The 15,298-nt window shown below is 47.2% G+C and overlaps 1 protein-coding gene across 11 annotated transcripts in view; it reads right to left on the bottom strand.

The window, feature by feature from the left end:
* The window catches only part of LRRFIP1 (LRR binding FLII interacting protein 1), a 140,950-nt gene that overhangs the window by 80,627 nt on the left and 45,025 nt on the right, over positions 1 to 15,298 (bottom strand). The window lies entirely within an intron of this gene.

Raw genomic sequence — 15,298 nt, forward strand, 5'->3', positions numbered from 1 at the left:
GGGGGTACCCCGTTAACGCGTCACCCGGAGAAGGGCCGGCTTCCAGAACCCTAAAACTGCGCCGCCCGCGCCCGCCTCCCGCTCAGGAAGCCGGAGCAGCAAAGAGCCGGGGTGCCAGCGGTTCGGCGTGGATCCGGGGGGCTGCGCGTCCCGGGCGCGGTCGCGAGGACGGTGCGAGGCAGGGGCCGAGCCGGGAGGAGCGGAGTCGCCCCCGCGCGGGGACCGGCACCGGCCCCCCCAGCCCGCGCCTCCTCCAGCCGCAGGACACGCGTACCTCCTTCTTCAAAAATCCAACGGGCAGAGCAACGCCACGTTTCCAGACCTTGCCAGTCTGGGGCCGATTTTTATCGAACACTAACCCGTCCTGGCCGGGCCCTGTGCCTGCGGTGCCTGCAGCCTGACAGCGCGCCCTCCTCCTCCCCTGTCTTGACTTTGCCCTCTTACCCAGAAGCTCCTTCTCAGAAAGACCACCTCCCCGCCTCAAAACCCCAACTTTCAACAGAATCGCTTGGCCTAATTCTCTGCAAAGGCGGCTCCAGAAAACCCTGCGAGACCACCGATTCACATTTCAATGTTGCAGTACCCCAATTTCCCTACTCTGCCACCCTAATCCAATTCTCGCCAGCCTGTTAGCGCAAGACTTGTGCGCACAGACCTTCCCACTGTGGACGCGGCGCCCCGAGCACCAGACTTCGGAGGAGGGCGCTCCTAAAGGAAGGGGTTAACTCAGAGGGTGGGCGGGCAGATAGGAGGACCGGACCTAGTTGAGAGAGTAGGGGCCACAGAATAGAGATGCCAAGTAGATGTCTGGAGTGACCCCCGTGGGAGGAATTCACCAGGCTTTAAGGTGAACACACGCCGAGCCTTCCAAGCTTTGACGGATAGCATCGTTAGGTTTGCCAAAATAACTTTCAAAGAGATTGAAATGCTTACCTTTTAATACCTGTTTTCTTGCTATACCTCTTTTTAAATATGTTAGTGTGTTACAATTCTTAATTCTTGGAAGTTAAATTCACTGGAGAAGATAATTTTAAACTCTTCTGCATAAAGAAGAACAGAACTTACGGAATTTATCATGGAAAGCAATAATAATTTTAGTAGTAACTTCACAGATGAGAATGACAGACAATAAAATAGCCTTCTTTGAGACTTCAGTTTGAATATTCCAGTCTAGGTAGGCAAATTCTGAGCTACTAGCCATCCTAAACCCTGTAACCACATCTTCCAGAGCAGGACACAGGGAACAGGCTTCATTTGCTAGAAGGCATCTACATTCTCCCCAAACCCCAGGCCATCATCCTGTCTCTATGTATCAGTTTCATTAAACCACACAGGGAAGGAGTTAAATGGGCTCTGGAATTAAAGCACCTGGTTCGGGGGCCCCTGCGTGGCTCAGTGGGTAAAGCATCTGACTCTTGATTTCAGCTTGGGTCCGGATCTCGGGGTCCTGGGATCTAGCCCAGCAGTGGGCTCTGCACTCAGCAGGGAGTCTGCTTGTCCTTCTCCATCTGCTTCCCCACTCCCAACCCCCACCTCAAATAAATAAATAAAATCTTTTTTTTTTTAAGATTTTATTTATTTAACAGAGCAGAAGCAAGGGGAGCAGCAGGCAGAGGAAGAGAAAGAAGCAGACTCCCCACTGAGCAGGGAGCCTGATGTGGGAACTGATCCCAGGACTCTGGGATAATGACCGAGTTACAGACAGGAAGCTCAACTGACAGCCCTCCAGGAACCCCAATAAATAAAATCTTAAAAAAAAAATAAAAGCACCTGGTTCAATTCCTGGTTCTGGCACTCTGTGGGATCTATCTAGAGCCGGTTGCTTAGCCCTGTGTCTCAAGCTTCATGTGAAACATGTCAGTGGTAACGAGAGTGCCCCTGCGTAGCGCCTCCGGGTATAGGGGAGGAGCACGGGCACCCATGCGCAGACCCCACTGAGCAGGCCTGCTAGAAATGGAGGCCAACACTGCTGGCCAGCCACTCTTTTCCCTTCGTCGCCAGAGTCCCCATCCAAGGCTCCCAGGCTCTCCTATCCTCCTCCCCTACAGTGGGAAGGAAGTGGGGCAATGACCGGTTCAAGTGGCTGAGAAACGCAGTGACCAGAGAAACCTCGGGAAGGGCTGGCTGCAGAAGCTGTGGGTGGCAAGACACCATCAGGGAGTAAGAAGCAGCTAGCTGACTGCTTTTAGTCCTAGGAACAAACTAACGATACCAGCAATAATATAATAATAGTGCCCAGGAGATTTCTTATTCCACAAAATGGTAGCCCATTAGAGAAACCTGCTGTTCTAACATCCTTCCAGATGGAAAGATGCTGCGCCTGAGTATGTCTCAGTCCAGTCGGCCCTGTGAAATGGCCAAGCCTCAGAACCCTTCCCAGCCACAGGCAAGTGTCAAAGTCTATCATAAGAAGAGCCCTGAATCCTGCTTCTTGGTGTTATCATATAGATCCGGGGGCCCAAGAAAAACGTGTAAAGGGTCTATGTAGTTGCCATCTGTTAATTTTGATGATACATGGGTCTCTAACGGAAAGGACCCCTCAATGAAGACCCCTCTGCAAACAGGCTTTTTTTTTTTTTTTTTTAAACTCATAGCAAGGCCACTTATGAGGGATGATTAATTAGTAACTGGAACCTACAAACTTGTTTTTGGAAAGTTCACGAAGACATCAAAGATGGGTGCGGCTGTGAAAAGTGACGTGCCTTAGAATGGGACACACTCCAAGACACATTTTCCCTGTGCTCACAGCTCGAAAGACAGCTTGGCACAGTAGTAGAAACCCTTTCTCTTGAAGAAGACAGAAATAAACCTGCCTGAGAGTGTCAGGTGAGAAGGAGGACTTAGGAAGCCCGAGGTTTCCATCCTCAGGAAGGTTAGCAGGATAACCCCAGGGTGTCTTGGAGAGGGCTGAGTGGCATGGGGTGGGGTGCTCAGGAACAGGACAGCCCTCTGCCTAGCCGGGGCCAGTGCTCCCCCGGGGTCCTTATATGAGGAGCTGTGAGGTTAAGACCACTGGTTCACTTTCCCAGTTCTACCCCCTGTTGGTCAGGGTGCTCCTTGTAACTGGTCGACTATGAGTTTCCTGCCCCTTCCCAGCTGCCAGGCCCGGGAGCTCTGTACAGAGGAAGCGCTGTGGGTTTTGTGCAAGCTGGGCATTGTCCTAGGCGTTCCTAGAAGCCACCAAGCTTGGGATCCTCTGTGCCCTCTCGACAAAAGCTAAATGTCCAACATCTAAAAGAAGCAGTTCTCCGATGTACAATAAGATTATACGCAGGGACTTAATTTCTTCAGGGACCCCTGAGAAAACCAAGGGTAAATAGAGCTGTCTCACTTAGTTCTAGGAACCTCAGAATCATAGCTAACCAGCATGCCAGAACATTTAACCAGCGAGACCACACCCAAGCTTGGTTTACTCATCTCCATGGTGTTGGCCTGTTGCTGGATTCGAGCTTCGCCTCCTCCTGTGGTTTGGTTCGAAGTGCTAGAACCACAGAGACAAACCCTTCCTGGGATCCCAGCAGAGAGCAGAGGGCAGACGGTGGGGGTGGGGGAGGCACTCTCAGCCTCCCCTTTGGTCAAATGACAGACACCAAGCCATTTTTCTAAGTCACACCCGTAACTGTTGTTTTCCATGAACATGAATCACTATTCATATTGATTACAACAAAATAAACAACTCCAAATACTCCTACAAACAATGAGTTTATTATTATTATTTTTTAACTTTATATGGATCCTTTTGACTAATATCACAGAACGCCTCATGTTAAAAAGCTGTTTCATGAGATGATGACTCAGTCCTGTGCAGCCCCTTTCCACTTACAAAGCACTTTATACACAGAGGCCCATGAAGGTCGTGTAACTTGTCTGCAGGCCCAAGTTGAAAGAGTGAGGCTGGGCTCACTAACCCAAGTCCCCACTGCAAGTCTGAGACCTTAGGATCCTGTGTACAGCCTTGTCCCTGCTTCCAGCCACCACTCAGGGGTCTTGACTGAAGAGACAGTCAACAGACAGACTAGGTGGATGCCCTCCGTGGTCCCCCAGCCTTAGCCTGTATGGGTAAACCCATCTTCCCCTCCAGGGATGCCCACAAAGCCACATGCACACCCAGATCGATGTGCTAGCCAGCTCTGCCAAGAAGACTTAAGGCACTGGTCAGGGACATCTAGAGGAGGGCCAGACCCCGCCTGGCATCAACAGAGAAAGCTGCACCCCATGCAGCAGTGAACATAGCTCATGGCCCGGACGGCCTCCTGTGGACAGAATCGCCTGCGGCATGAGTAGCTGAAAAGCAGACTGAGCTAGTTTCCTGCTTGGGCCCACGGTGGCTCAGGCGGTTAGCGTTGGATCTTGGTTTCATCCCAGGTCATGATCTGAGGGTCATGAGATGGAGCCCTGCATTGTGCTCTGGCTGGGCATGGAAGCTGCTTGGGATTCTCTTTCTCCCTCTCCCTCTGCCCCCTCCCGCCTGACTCACACGCTTTCTCTATCTCTCTCTCTCTAATGCTTATGTATGTATGTATATATACAGCTACTGTTTACCAGGCGCTCGCCTGTGCTGGATGAGAAAGAACCACATCCTTCATTCTCTCAGCTGCCTGTGATGCGGCACTCACCCTCCCCTCCACTAGGAGTGGACCCTTCCAGAATGGGAGGGTGTTCGCATCTTGGACCTGGGGGGGGAGGAGGGGGAGGCGCTTCCTAAATGATAGATGGCTTCGTGGATGATTCTCCTGAGAAAATGGAGGACTTTGGGAGGTTATCGTTAACTCTCACCGATCTTAAGCATTTTATATTTTTGTAGCATTTGGGAATAGAAACTCTCTCTGGAAAATGGAGTGTCTTTTGGAATTTTTAAAAAAGATTTTATTTATTTATTTGAGAGGTGGGGGGGAGAGACAGAGTGAGCACCAGCAGGGGAAGGCAGAGGGAGAAGCAGGCTCCCGGCTGAGCAGGAACCAACCCCCACCCCCACCCTGGGGCAATGCGGCTCTATCCTAGGACCCTGGGGTCATGACCTGAGCTGAAGGGTGCCCCAGGAATTTTTTTTTTTTTTTTAATAACTACCTACTTACTCAGCAATTCACCAGACTTCTTTCAAACCATTTAGATTTTCTAAGGAAGGTGGCGAGTTTGAGTTTTGGTCGGACTCCCCCGGAAGTGGTGACAGAAAGCCCTAAGGAGGTGACCAGCAGGCAGGGCTGCGTCATCGGACGGAGAGCTGGGTGAAAGTGCTGAGAACGTGGGAGCATGCACAGATAAGGAAAGAGATGAGGGGAGAAACATGGGGCTCCTACATGTAGAAGTGAGAAGTGTGTCAGCAATAAGCCGAGACAGACAATGGGGTGGGGAGGGGGGCAGAGAAACAGACAAAGGGCGTCTCCCCAAAGCCACCATTCACCAGCTTCCCCAGAAGGCTTCCCCGGTGTTCACGGGCTTCCCAGATAAACATCCATGTTACATAAGGCAGATGGAGGGAAGAGAAGAGGGTCGAGGAAACTTTTAACTTGCGACTAGAAAAACATGGGCACGCCGTTGTTAAAATTCTACAATTAAACACTTTCAGCAGTTTGGGCATGTGTAAGAAATGGCAGATGGGGGACGCCTGGGTGGCTCAGTGGGTTAAGCCTCTGCCTTCAGCTCAGGTCATGATCTCAGGGTCATGAGATCGGGTCCCGCATCGGGCTCTCTGCTCGGCGGGGAGCCTGCTTCCCCCTCTCTCTCTGCCTGCCTCTCTCCCTACTTGTGATCTCTGTCTATCAAATAAATAAATAAAAATCTTTAAAAAAAAAAAAAAGAAAAGAAAAAGAAATGGCAGATGGAAGCCTAGTTCAGAAGGCGGGATTGGGGGAAGGTCCGATTAAGGGGATACATTCATTTGTCTCTTTTTAAGGATGGGAGGGACTTTGGAGGCTGAAAGTTAGGAGCCAAAAGAAAGTGGGGGAAATTGGGGTAGGGGTGGGGACGGGTCTGAGAGACTCTGGTGCCCAAGAGGTGGGGGTGGGACGTGTATGGAATTGGGGTTTGGGCCCTGATTCTGAGCTGAATGGAGCTGAGAGGACCACAAGGACCGTGGACCACGGAGCTGAGGGAGGAGCGAGGGTAGGAGGAGCCGAAGCTGATGGGCCTGGCACGGAGCTCCTGGGGCCCCACCGGGGTGAGGCTGTTTATATTCTCCGAGCACAGAGCCCTTCCACGGAGCTCCAGAAAGCCCAACAATGCTGTTACAGGGTAAAATCTGATCCACACTGGACATAATTTCTAATTTATTATACTCTGGAATTAAGTTCATCTCCAAGTGTCCAGGCCTAAGTCCATAGCAACCCTGGGGGGAAAAATGTATCCGTTTTTCCATGCCATCACTCAGAACAAGTGATCTGAGGCCAGACCAAGGACCTGAGAGATCACAGAAACACCTGCCATATGTTATAACCAAGGAAACAGCCACATCCATCTGCACTGGAGTACCTCTTAGGAAAACCAGTTGTGTTTTTGGTGAGCACAACACACCACAAATATCAACTCATTATTCTCTAAACATATGGAAAATGAAACAACTAAAATCTACTTCCTCAGTCATGTAGGAATAAGTTGTGAAAAATCCCCTAAGTTAACTCCAAAACAAAGAAAAAGATGTATTTTTCTTTTTTTAATTTTTAAAGATTTTATTTATTTATGTGACAGAGAGAGAGAGATCACAAGTAGGCAGAGAGGCAGGCACAGAGAGAGGAAATAGGCTCCTCACTGAGCAGAGAGCCCGATGCAGGGCTCGATCCCAGGACCCTGAGATCATGACCTGAGCCGAAGGCCAGACGCTTAACCCACTGAGTCACCCAGGCATCCCCAAAAAGATGTATCTTTATGTACTCTCTGAATAGTCCATTTAAAATGTTTTTGCTCAGAATAAATAGTGACATGGAAAAGTAGGCTTTACTCTGCAGAACTGTGTTCCCTAGCTAACAGAACACCCCACCAATAAGAAATAAACCAAATGCTTCAATATATACTTAGGAACAGAAAATGGTGATTAAATAAATGGAAGCAATGTTTTTTCTAGGTTCTCACTCATTTATTTGGTTTGGGCTTTAGTCCTCTTGCCTATGAGTTTGACATTCCAGAAAAGATAGAATGTTCCTTACAGTCAGAGCCACGGAGCAAATTTTTACCCTCCAGAAATCAGGCTACAGGTGTGATTAACAAATGTCATTCACAGAAAAGAAGTGTGGGGAACATAGGATTTTTTGATGCAAATTTAAATGGTACCCACAGCAAACAGGGAAATTTAAGGGCAGGTGAGATGAATTCAAAGGTTTAAAAATTAGGCAACTCCTGCTAATAAGCCATTTGACTTGAAGATGACCTGACTTAAGAACAGATGAGAACATCACCACCTTCCACCCCCAAAGTACGGAAATTCCTGCAACAGCATCCCTAAAATCATCTAAGAAAAATTGAAACTAGTAACACCCTTCAGCATGGCACTAGAAACACAAGCCCACAGCCTGCTGTAAGGCTGTTCCCCTCTGTACCCGAGGCCCCGAAATACAGGGCCACAGTAAGTCATCAGCTGTTAGCCTCCAGGGAAGTACCAAATTATGAGCAACTTCTTCATCATCAATTTGTATGAACTGTGTATCTTTACAGAAGACTTTAACATAGAATCAAGAAGTCTTACCTTTGAAAAGTGAGAATTTTAGATGAAATTCAAGGGAAGTTGGAGGAACAGCAAAGACCAGCAGTCTGGAGAGGCATGTTGGGCACAAGAGTGGAAATTCTGGAATGACTGGAGATCAAATAGCCACTCCTGACCACGTCATCTCCGAGTACCAGCAAAGAGGTCAATTAAAGGCATCTTTATACCCAACATCTTGTGGGCCGGCTTTGACCCGCCTTTCAACAAGGGTAAGGCGTGGTTCTCTGAGCCCACTGGAGGCTTTCGAAATGCTTCTTCTGACCAGGAGGTTTGATTTTAGCTACTCAGATTATATTGAAGCACCCTCCTCTCGTTCCCACTTCCATGGAGGCATCCGGTATCAAATGTGGGATCAGACTTTATGAGGAGACTCTAATGTCAATAAGGGAGCTGGGTTTCTTAACCCCTATACTAAGGACATTTTGGGCCAAATCATTCTTTGCTGGGACATCTGTCACGGAAGTTTAGCAGTGTCCTTGGCCTTTCCACCCTGCTTGTGACAACCCAGAATGTCTCCAGATATTGCCAAATGTCCCCTGGGCGGCAAAATGCCCCCAGGGGAGAAGCCCAGGTCTAGAGGGGCTTGTACCTTCATCAAAGGTGCCCACGCTGTACAAGAACACTGACTTAACTTACACAGATAAGCCACGCTCCAATTCATAGCTACCCGTGCACAGAAATGTGGCAAGAAGAATTATTTCAACCTGTTGCCGGATACCTGTGGTCCTCTTTTTTTCTTTTCTTTTTTTTTTTTTTTAAAGATTTTATTTATTTATTTGACAGAGATCCCAAGTAGGCAGAGAGGCAGGCAGAGAGAGAGGAAGAAACAAATAGCCTGCAAACAGTCTGACACGGGGCTCAATCCCAGGACCCTGGGATTATGACCTAAGCTGAAGGCAGAGGCTTTAACCCACTGAGCCATCCAGGCGCCCCCTCTTTTTTTCTTTTAGTGAGAACTCAAAAGCAAAGCTAGTGGTTGTAGCAGGGAGAAAGTCAGCACCAGGCGTTGCGAGACAGGAGGTGGGGGCCACAGGGTGGGAAGTTGGGAGCTGAGATTTCAGACGCAGTGTGGGCATGGCAAGGCCAAGGCCAAGGCGGTGATGGTAGAAGTAGACTAAAGTAAGAGCCTTGCAAGCAAGAAAGTCAGAGTATGGAGTTTTGCTTCTTGGCCCATCCGGGTGGGTGAGTGCCGAGGAGTCAGGGCTGAGGGACCCCAGCAGCCTGCACAGCCCACCCGGAGGCCCAGCCATTCCTGCAGAAAGCCCTCAGTCTCCAAAGCGGAGAGTGGAGGGGGTGAAGAATCGGGCTGGAATCCCTCTGCTGCTCATTAGTTTGCAGTTTCAGGGACTCCCGTGACCCCTTTCAGCATCCTCTGTAAAACGGGATGGACGCAGCCCCCCTATAGGACGGCAAGGCACAGTGGGACCCCAGGCTGGCCACCAAGAGCTTACAGCACATTCCGTCTGTTCTTCCAAAGTCCACAGACTATTTTTCCTGCAAGCAGAGGGACTCTGGAATTACAGTTCACATACGGGGTTAGAAAAGCCATGGGGAGTCTGGGTCACTGAATTAGCTTGGATTAGGTTTAAAGCTTTACTCAGCATTTCTGGGACACTCTGGGACCTTGGCCCTCTGTCAGGCAGCTGCCCCCCTTTGAGCCCTGCGTTTTGGCTTTGCCTTAATGCTCTTCCCAAAGCCAGGTTTTAGTGTTCTCATCCTTAGACGAGTATATCATGAATATGACAAAGTAGAAATGGATGCATATAGACAAAGACCGGAAGGAAATGCAGAATAAACAACACAGCCGCTCCATTCAAGTGACAGCATTGTGGGAATTTTATTGCTTTTAAGAGTACGTTCAGACATTGTTAGAATGTTCTTTTTTATAGTAGGTTAAGGAACTTGAACTTTATTCAGGAAGCAGTAAAGGACCCACTGAATGTATCTGAATAGGGAAATAGGATTGTGTTTGAATAAAGAAACCTGTAGGCTACAAAACAGTTGAAAACTGCCCTCATTATTCTTTTCCAAAAATTTCTTGACAGTCTCACTACTTACTCTTCTAAAGACTTTTTATTTATTTATTTGACAGACAGAGATCACAAGTAGGCAGAGAGAGAGGGGGAGGCAGGCTCCCTGCAGAGCAGAGAGCCCTATGTGGGGCTCGATCCCATGACCCTGGGATCATGACCTGAGCCTAAGGCAGAGGCTTAACCCACAGAGCCACCCAGGCACCCCCGCAATTTACTCTTCTAGATTAACCTTAGTGTCCACTTGTCAAACATAAAACCAGTCTTGTCCCTTAAACTGGAATTTTAGATGTATGACATTATGTTTATGAATTATTTGGGGATGGATTCTCATCTTTACAATACTGGGTTTTCTCATTCAGAAACAAGGCATGTCTCTCTCCATTTTAAAAATCTCACATGTCCTTCAGTATATTGTAATAGTTTTGTTCATATCGGTCCTGCATATTTCTTTAGTCCTAAATATCACTTTGAATGGGATCTTACCTTTTTGCCTTAAGTAGGAAAAAAAAAATCATTATTGGGATATGGCAGTGCTATGGGTCTTTTTTTTTTTTTTTAAGATTTTATTTATTTATTCGACAGAGAGAGAGAGAAAGCACAAGTAGGCAGAGAGGCAGGCAGAGGGAGTGGGAGAAGCAGACTCCCCGCTGAGCAGGGAGCCTGATGTGGGGCTGGATCCCAGGACCCTGAGATCATGACCTGAGCTGAAGGCAGACGCTTCACTGACTGAGCCACCTGGGAGGCCTCTATGGGTTTTACTTATTTATTTTTTTAAAATGTCATTACAAATGATTGCAAACTGAGCTCCTGGTTTTAGACTGATTTTTTGCATTAGGCGTACATATAATCTGCAAGTGGACACACATTCCACCTCCTTTCCAGAGCGACACTGCAGATTTCTCTGTCCCATTTGCACATCAGAATGGCCATCCGAGTAACATTCCAGGGGCCCTGGTCTACTAGTCTCACCCTAACACGGGTTCTCCACACTTAGCGAAACAGGCAGGACACAGCGACTTCCCCAGTTAGTACTTGTGCGCAATCACACAGGGCAGGACTCTGAGCTTCTTGGAATTTAAATAGCATTAAAGTTGTCAATAAAGTAAGCAGAGAATCTGTTGTCAGTCACCTGCCGAGGGACCCGAAAGGAAGCAAATGACATGTCTCAGAGCAAGATACTCTCGGCTAAAGGCTAGAATCTAGAATCTAATTTTGACCAAAAAAAGACACACAGGCAATGCAACTTGGAGAAGGACTAGCACTGAAGTGGGTGGAAAATTAATTGTTACTGTGGGTGTTCGAATACAATTTCTTTCTGCAGGGCGAGGTCCCTTGGAGGAACACGCCCATGCCAGGCTCAGGTCTGTATGGGCAGCCTGGCCTAGGGAGAAAGCTTTGCCTCTGTCTAAACTCCCTGCCGGCCTCGGGCCAGTGATGCAGCCCCTCTCTAAGCCTCACTGTCCTCATCTGTAAGATAGGAGTAATGGTGTTACTTACTTTATACGGCCTTATGAACATCAAATGAGGGGCACCTGGGTGGCTCAGTTGGTTAAGCATCTGCCTTTGGCTCAGGTCATGATCCCAGGGTGCTGGGATCGAGCCCCGAATCAGGCTCCCTGCTCAGCGGAGAGCCTGCTTCTCCCTCTCCCTGCCTCTCTGCCTACATGTGCTCTATCTCTCTGTCAAATAAATAAATAAAATCTTAAAGAAAAAAATCAAATGAGTAATTGTTCATAAGGTACGGCAGATTCTTGGTCTTAGTAATACAAAGTGTTACAAAATAATTCCAGGGGCATGTAGTCTAAATCTTACGTGGGAGTCACCATTTACCACGGGGTGTGGGAGTAACTTTTGTCCCAGACCAACTGCCCCTCCCTATGAGCCTTCCTGCCCCGCCCCGCATGGCTCTGCCTGCCCATCTCCTGCTCAGAGGGCACAGCCTGCATGTACCCCCAGTGCTGGTTCAACCCTTAGAATCACGTAGTAACTGGAATCTGACATCGGGGGGCTCTCACAGGAGTGACCATGCTACCCTCCCGGAACAAGAGGCCTGAGCTTTGCCACCGTTACTGTCTTTGAGGTGCCTGGTCACTTCCTAGCTGCGATTCTGATCTAGATGCTGGACTTGAACTTGGCAGGCTAGATAAGGCAGTATGACTGTGTCTCCAAAGAATGGTATTAGGCAAGAGAAACTCATGAACTTCTCTTTTCGGGTAAAGAGGGTCTCCTACAGTAAGTACAGGTTTTTGAAAAAGAAAAAATTATCTGCAACTAAGAATATTAAAAAGATAGAAATACTCAGAGATTTCAACTCTAATATTCTAGGATTATCTAAAATATATGTCCTACATTTAGACTAAAACAGAATAGAACTATCTTTATCTCTGGAAGAGATAAAGAGATATCTCTGGAAGAAGGCAAAGGTGAGTAGATGGTGAAGAACAGGGGCCTGGGACAAAAGGAGGGGGAGGGGTCATTCGACTCCAAGGCCTGCCTCCTGGTGGCCACAGGGGAGCATTTCCAGGGTGCCTGTGCTAAATGTTTCACATTGGCTTAATAATATCAGATAATATAATGAGAAAAGGGGACCTTACCACCCATGTTCTCTTTGTGTGAATCCACATTAAAATTTCTAATTAATTCATATTAAATATAAAAAAAATTCATTCCTTCATAAATGGAAGTAACCCCGAGTGTCCATTCAGCAGATGGTTGCTGCAGTTGGTCCACCCACACAATGGAAATATTATCAGACCTGAAAAAGGAGGGAGATCCTGACACCTGCTACCATGTGGATGAAACCTGAAAACATTATGCAGAGTGAAGGAAGCCAGACACGGAAGGACAAATATTGTCTGATTCCGCTTATACGAGATCCCCAGAATTGTGAAATTCAAGGAGACAGGAAGCAGAAGGGTGGGCACCAGGGGCTGGGGGAGGAGGACAAGGAGTCCGTGTGTCATGGTGACAGAGTTTTAGTTTGGGGCAGATGAGGAAGTTCTAGAGAGGGATGGTGGTGATGGCTGCAAACGGTATGAAAGAAATTTAAAATGGTTCAGATGCTAAACTTTGTTATGTGTATTTTACCACAATTTTTTAAAAATGGCTTTAAAAAACCCTCCAATTTACTCTGTTTAGGCAGTATCACAAAAGGAGGAAGAGGAACAATGTCAGTGTGGAGTTGTCCCCTGAAAACAGAAGTAGTACAGTGTGAGTTCCAGGAGTCTCCATTTCACATGAAATTGGCCACACAAAAGATCTGGAAATCTGTGTGGAAGAATTCTTCCAAGTATGTGACCAGCACACATCTGTCTTAAAGTCATCTCCCTGCCATGACTCTCTCTACAGCTGCAGTTTGTGGAAGTCAAAAGATTTAAGTCATCATGACCCTACATGAATTTTCAGATACCATCAGCAAAATCAAAACAATTAGGACTGGCAGGATGGCATTCTATGCGGACAGCGGCTAATTTAACTAAAAAAAAAAGAAAGAAAAAATAAAGAAAAGAAAAGAAAAAGGCAAGCATCATAAGCGAAATAAGTCAATCAGAGAAAGACGATTATCATATGATCTCTCTGATATGAGGAATTTGAGAGGCAGGGCAGGGGGCCGTGGGGGGAAGGGAAGGAAAAAATGAAACAGGGTGGGATAGGGAGGGAGACAAACCATAAGAGACTCAATCTCAGGAAACAAACTGAGGGTTGCTGGGTTATGGACATTGGGGAGGGTATGTGATATGGTGAGTGCTGTGAAATGTGTAAGCCTGATGATTCACAGACCTGTACCTCTGGGCAAATAATACGTTATATGTTAATTAAAAAAAAAAAAAGAAAGGCAAGCATCAGGCAAATACTGTTTGCTTTAAGTATCACATTCAAGCCATTTACCATGGGAAAGCAGCAGGCAATAATAAACATTTATGTTAATCAGATTCATGGAAACAGAAAGAAGAATGGTGGGTTCCAGGAGTTTGGGGAAGGAGACAGAGAATTATTTAATTGGGACAGAGTTTCAATTTGGAAAGGTGAAAATATTCTGTGGATGGACGGTGGTGATGGTTACAGTGTGCATCTACCAGATGCCACTCACCTAGAAATGGTTACCTTGTAAATATATATATATATATATATATATATATATATATATAATCTTTGGATGAGCACATACTACTTTTAAAGGGGGAAAAATAACACCAAGTTCATTTTATTCCATAACTTTACAGGGAAAGAAAGGAAGGAAAAAGGGAGACAAAAAACCTTTGTTTTATTTTCCCCCAGGCTTTTAAATCTGATGAAAGAAACTGTAAGGAATGAGGTAGGTCACCACTCCCACTTCATTGCTGCTTTTGTATCACACACCACCTCTGGCACACTGTTGGGGACCTGTGGCCAGTTTCAGAATAATATTTTTAAATGCTTAAAGCAAAGTATATTGAGTTATGAAGTAAATGGATTATTCTGAAAACATATTCTTAAAATGTATTTTTAACTCGTTCTACATTGTATCCTTCAGAGTCCATTCGGGAAGCCTACCCCAGTCCTGGTAACAGCAGTGTAACATACAGGAGATGTTACACATACAGATGTAACAATACATACATACATACAAATGTAACATACAGGAGATGTGCTGGATACCTCAGAAGGTACAGAGGCTCAGAGGCAATGACCTTGGGGACAGCCGGGGCTGGGTTACCTGCTCCAAAGGCCTGGGTAGGTACCCAGAGCTCTGACCTGGGTGTTTTAGAATCTGACAGGGCTCCCTGACGACGACGACGGGGATTTCTGAGCGCCGGAAAAACACTGGAAACAGAACGGAACCCTGCGGGCCCCGTTGCCTGGAGACAGGCAGAGAAACAGGAAGCAGGTAGGGAGGAGCGGTTCTTTCTGCGGCGTGCCCTGCAGGCTGAGCCCCAGTCCCAGCCTCAGCGCTGGGGAGGAAGTTGGTGCTGGAACTTAACAGCCATCAGAGGCAGGCTCCTGTATTAGTGCATTCAGTGACAAGAGTTCCTGTGGCGTGCACTTTCCCCAGCTGCCGGCAACCGCCCAGTTGTGGGAGCAAACACCTGGGATCTCTACAGGTGGCCAAGTCGCATACACTTCCCATAGGACCGAAGTGCTCAGCCTGTATTCAAATGGGAGGTAATGCTGTTCTTTCTTCCTATGCAACTGAAATCTAACTGAAGGCCCTTGGGGGATTCAGAGACCCAAGGTTAAGAGTCTTACTGGATCTTTTAAGAGGTCAAATACAGTTCTTTGTCTCGTTTAATTTTGCTTTTAAAAATCACACACTGGGTGGCTCAGTCTGTTGAGCCGCCAGCTCTTGGTTTTGGCTCGAGTCCTGATCTCATGGCTGTGGGATCGAGTCCTGCATGGGGCTCCCAGGCTTGGCACGGAGTCTACTTAAGATTCTCTCCCCGTCATCCTCTGCCCCTCCCACTCATGGTCTCTCTGAAATGGATAAATATTTTAAAAAAATCACACACTTAATATTGATACCAAATTTTTTTCATGCTTTGAAAGAGAAGATCATAATGCAAATCCATGCCTTTGTGCATACCTCTCATTTCAC

Source organism: Martes martes, assembly GCF_963455335.1.
Source record: "Martes martes genome assembly, chromosome: 3".
In the NCBI taxonomy this organism is placed as follows: domain Eukaryota; kingdom Metazoa; phylum Chordata; class Mammalia; order Carnivora; family Mustelidae; genus Martes; species Martes martes.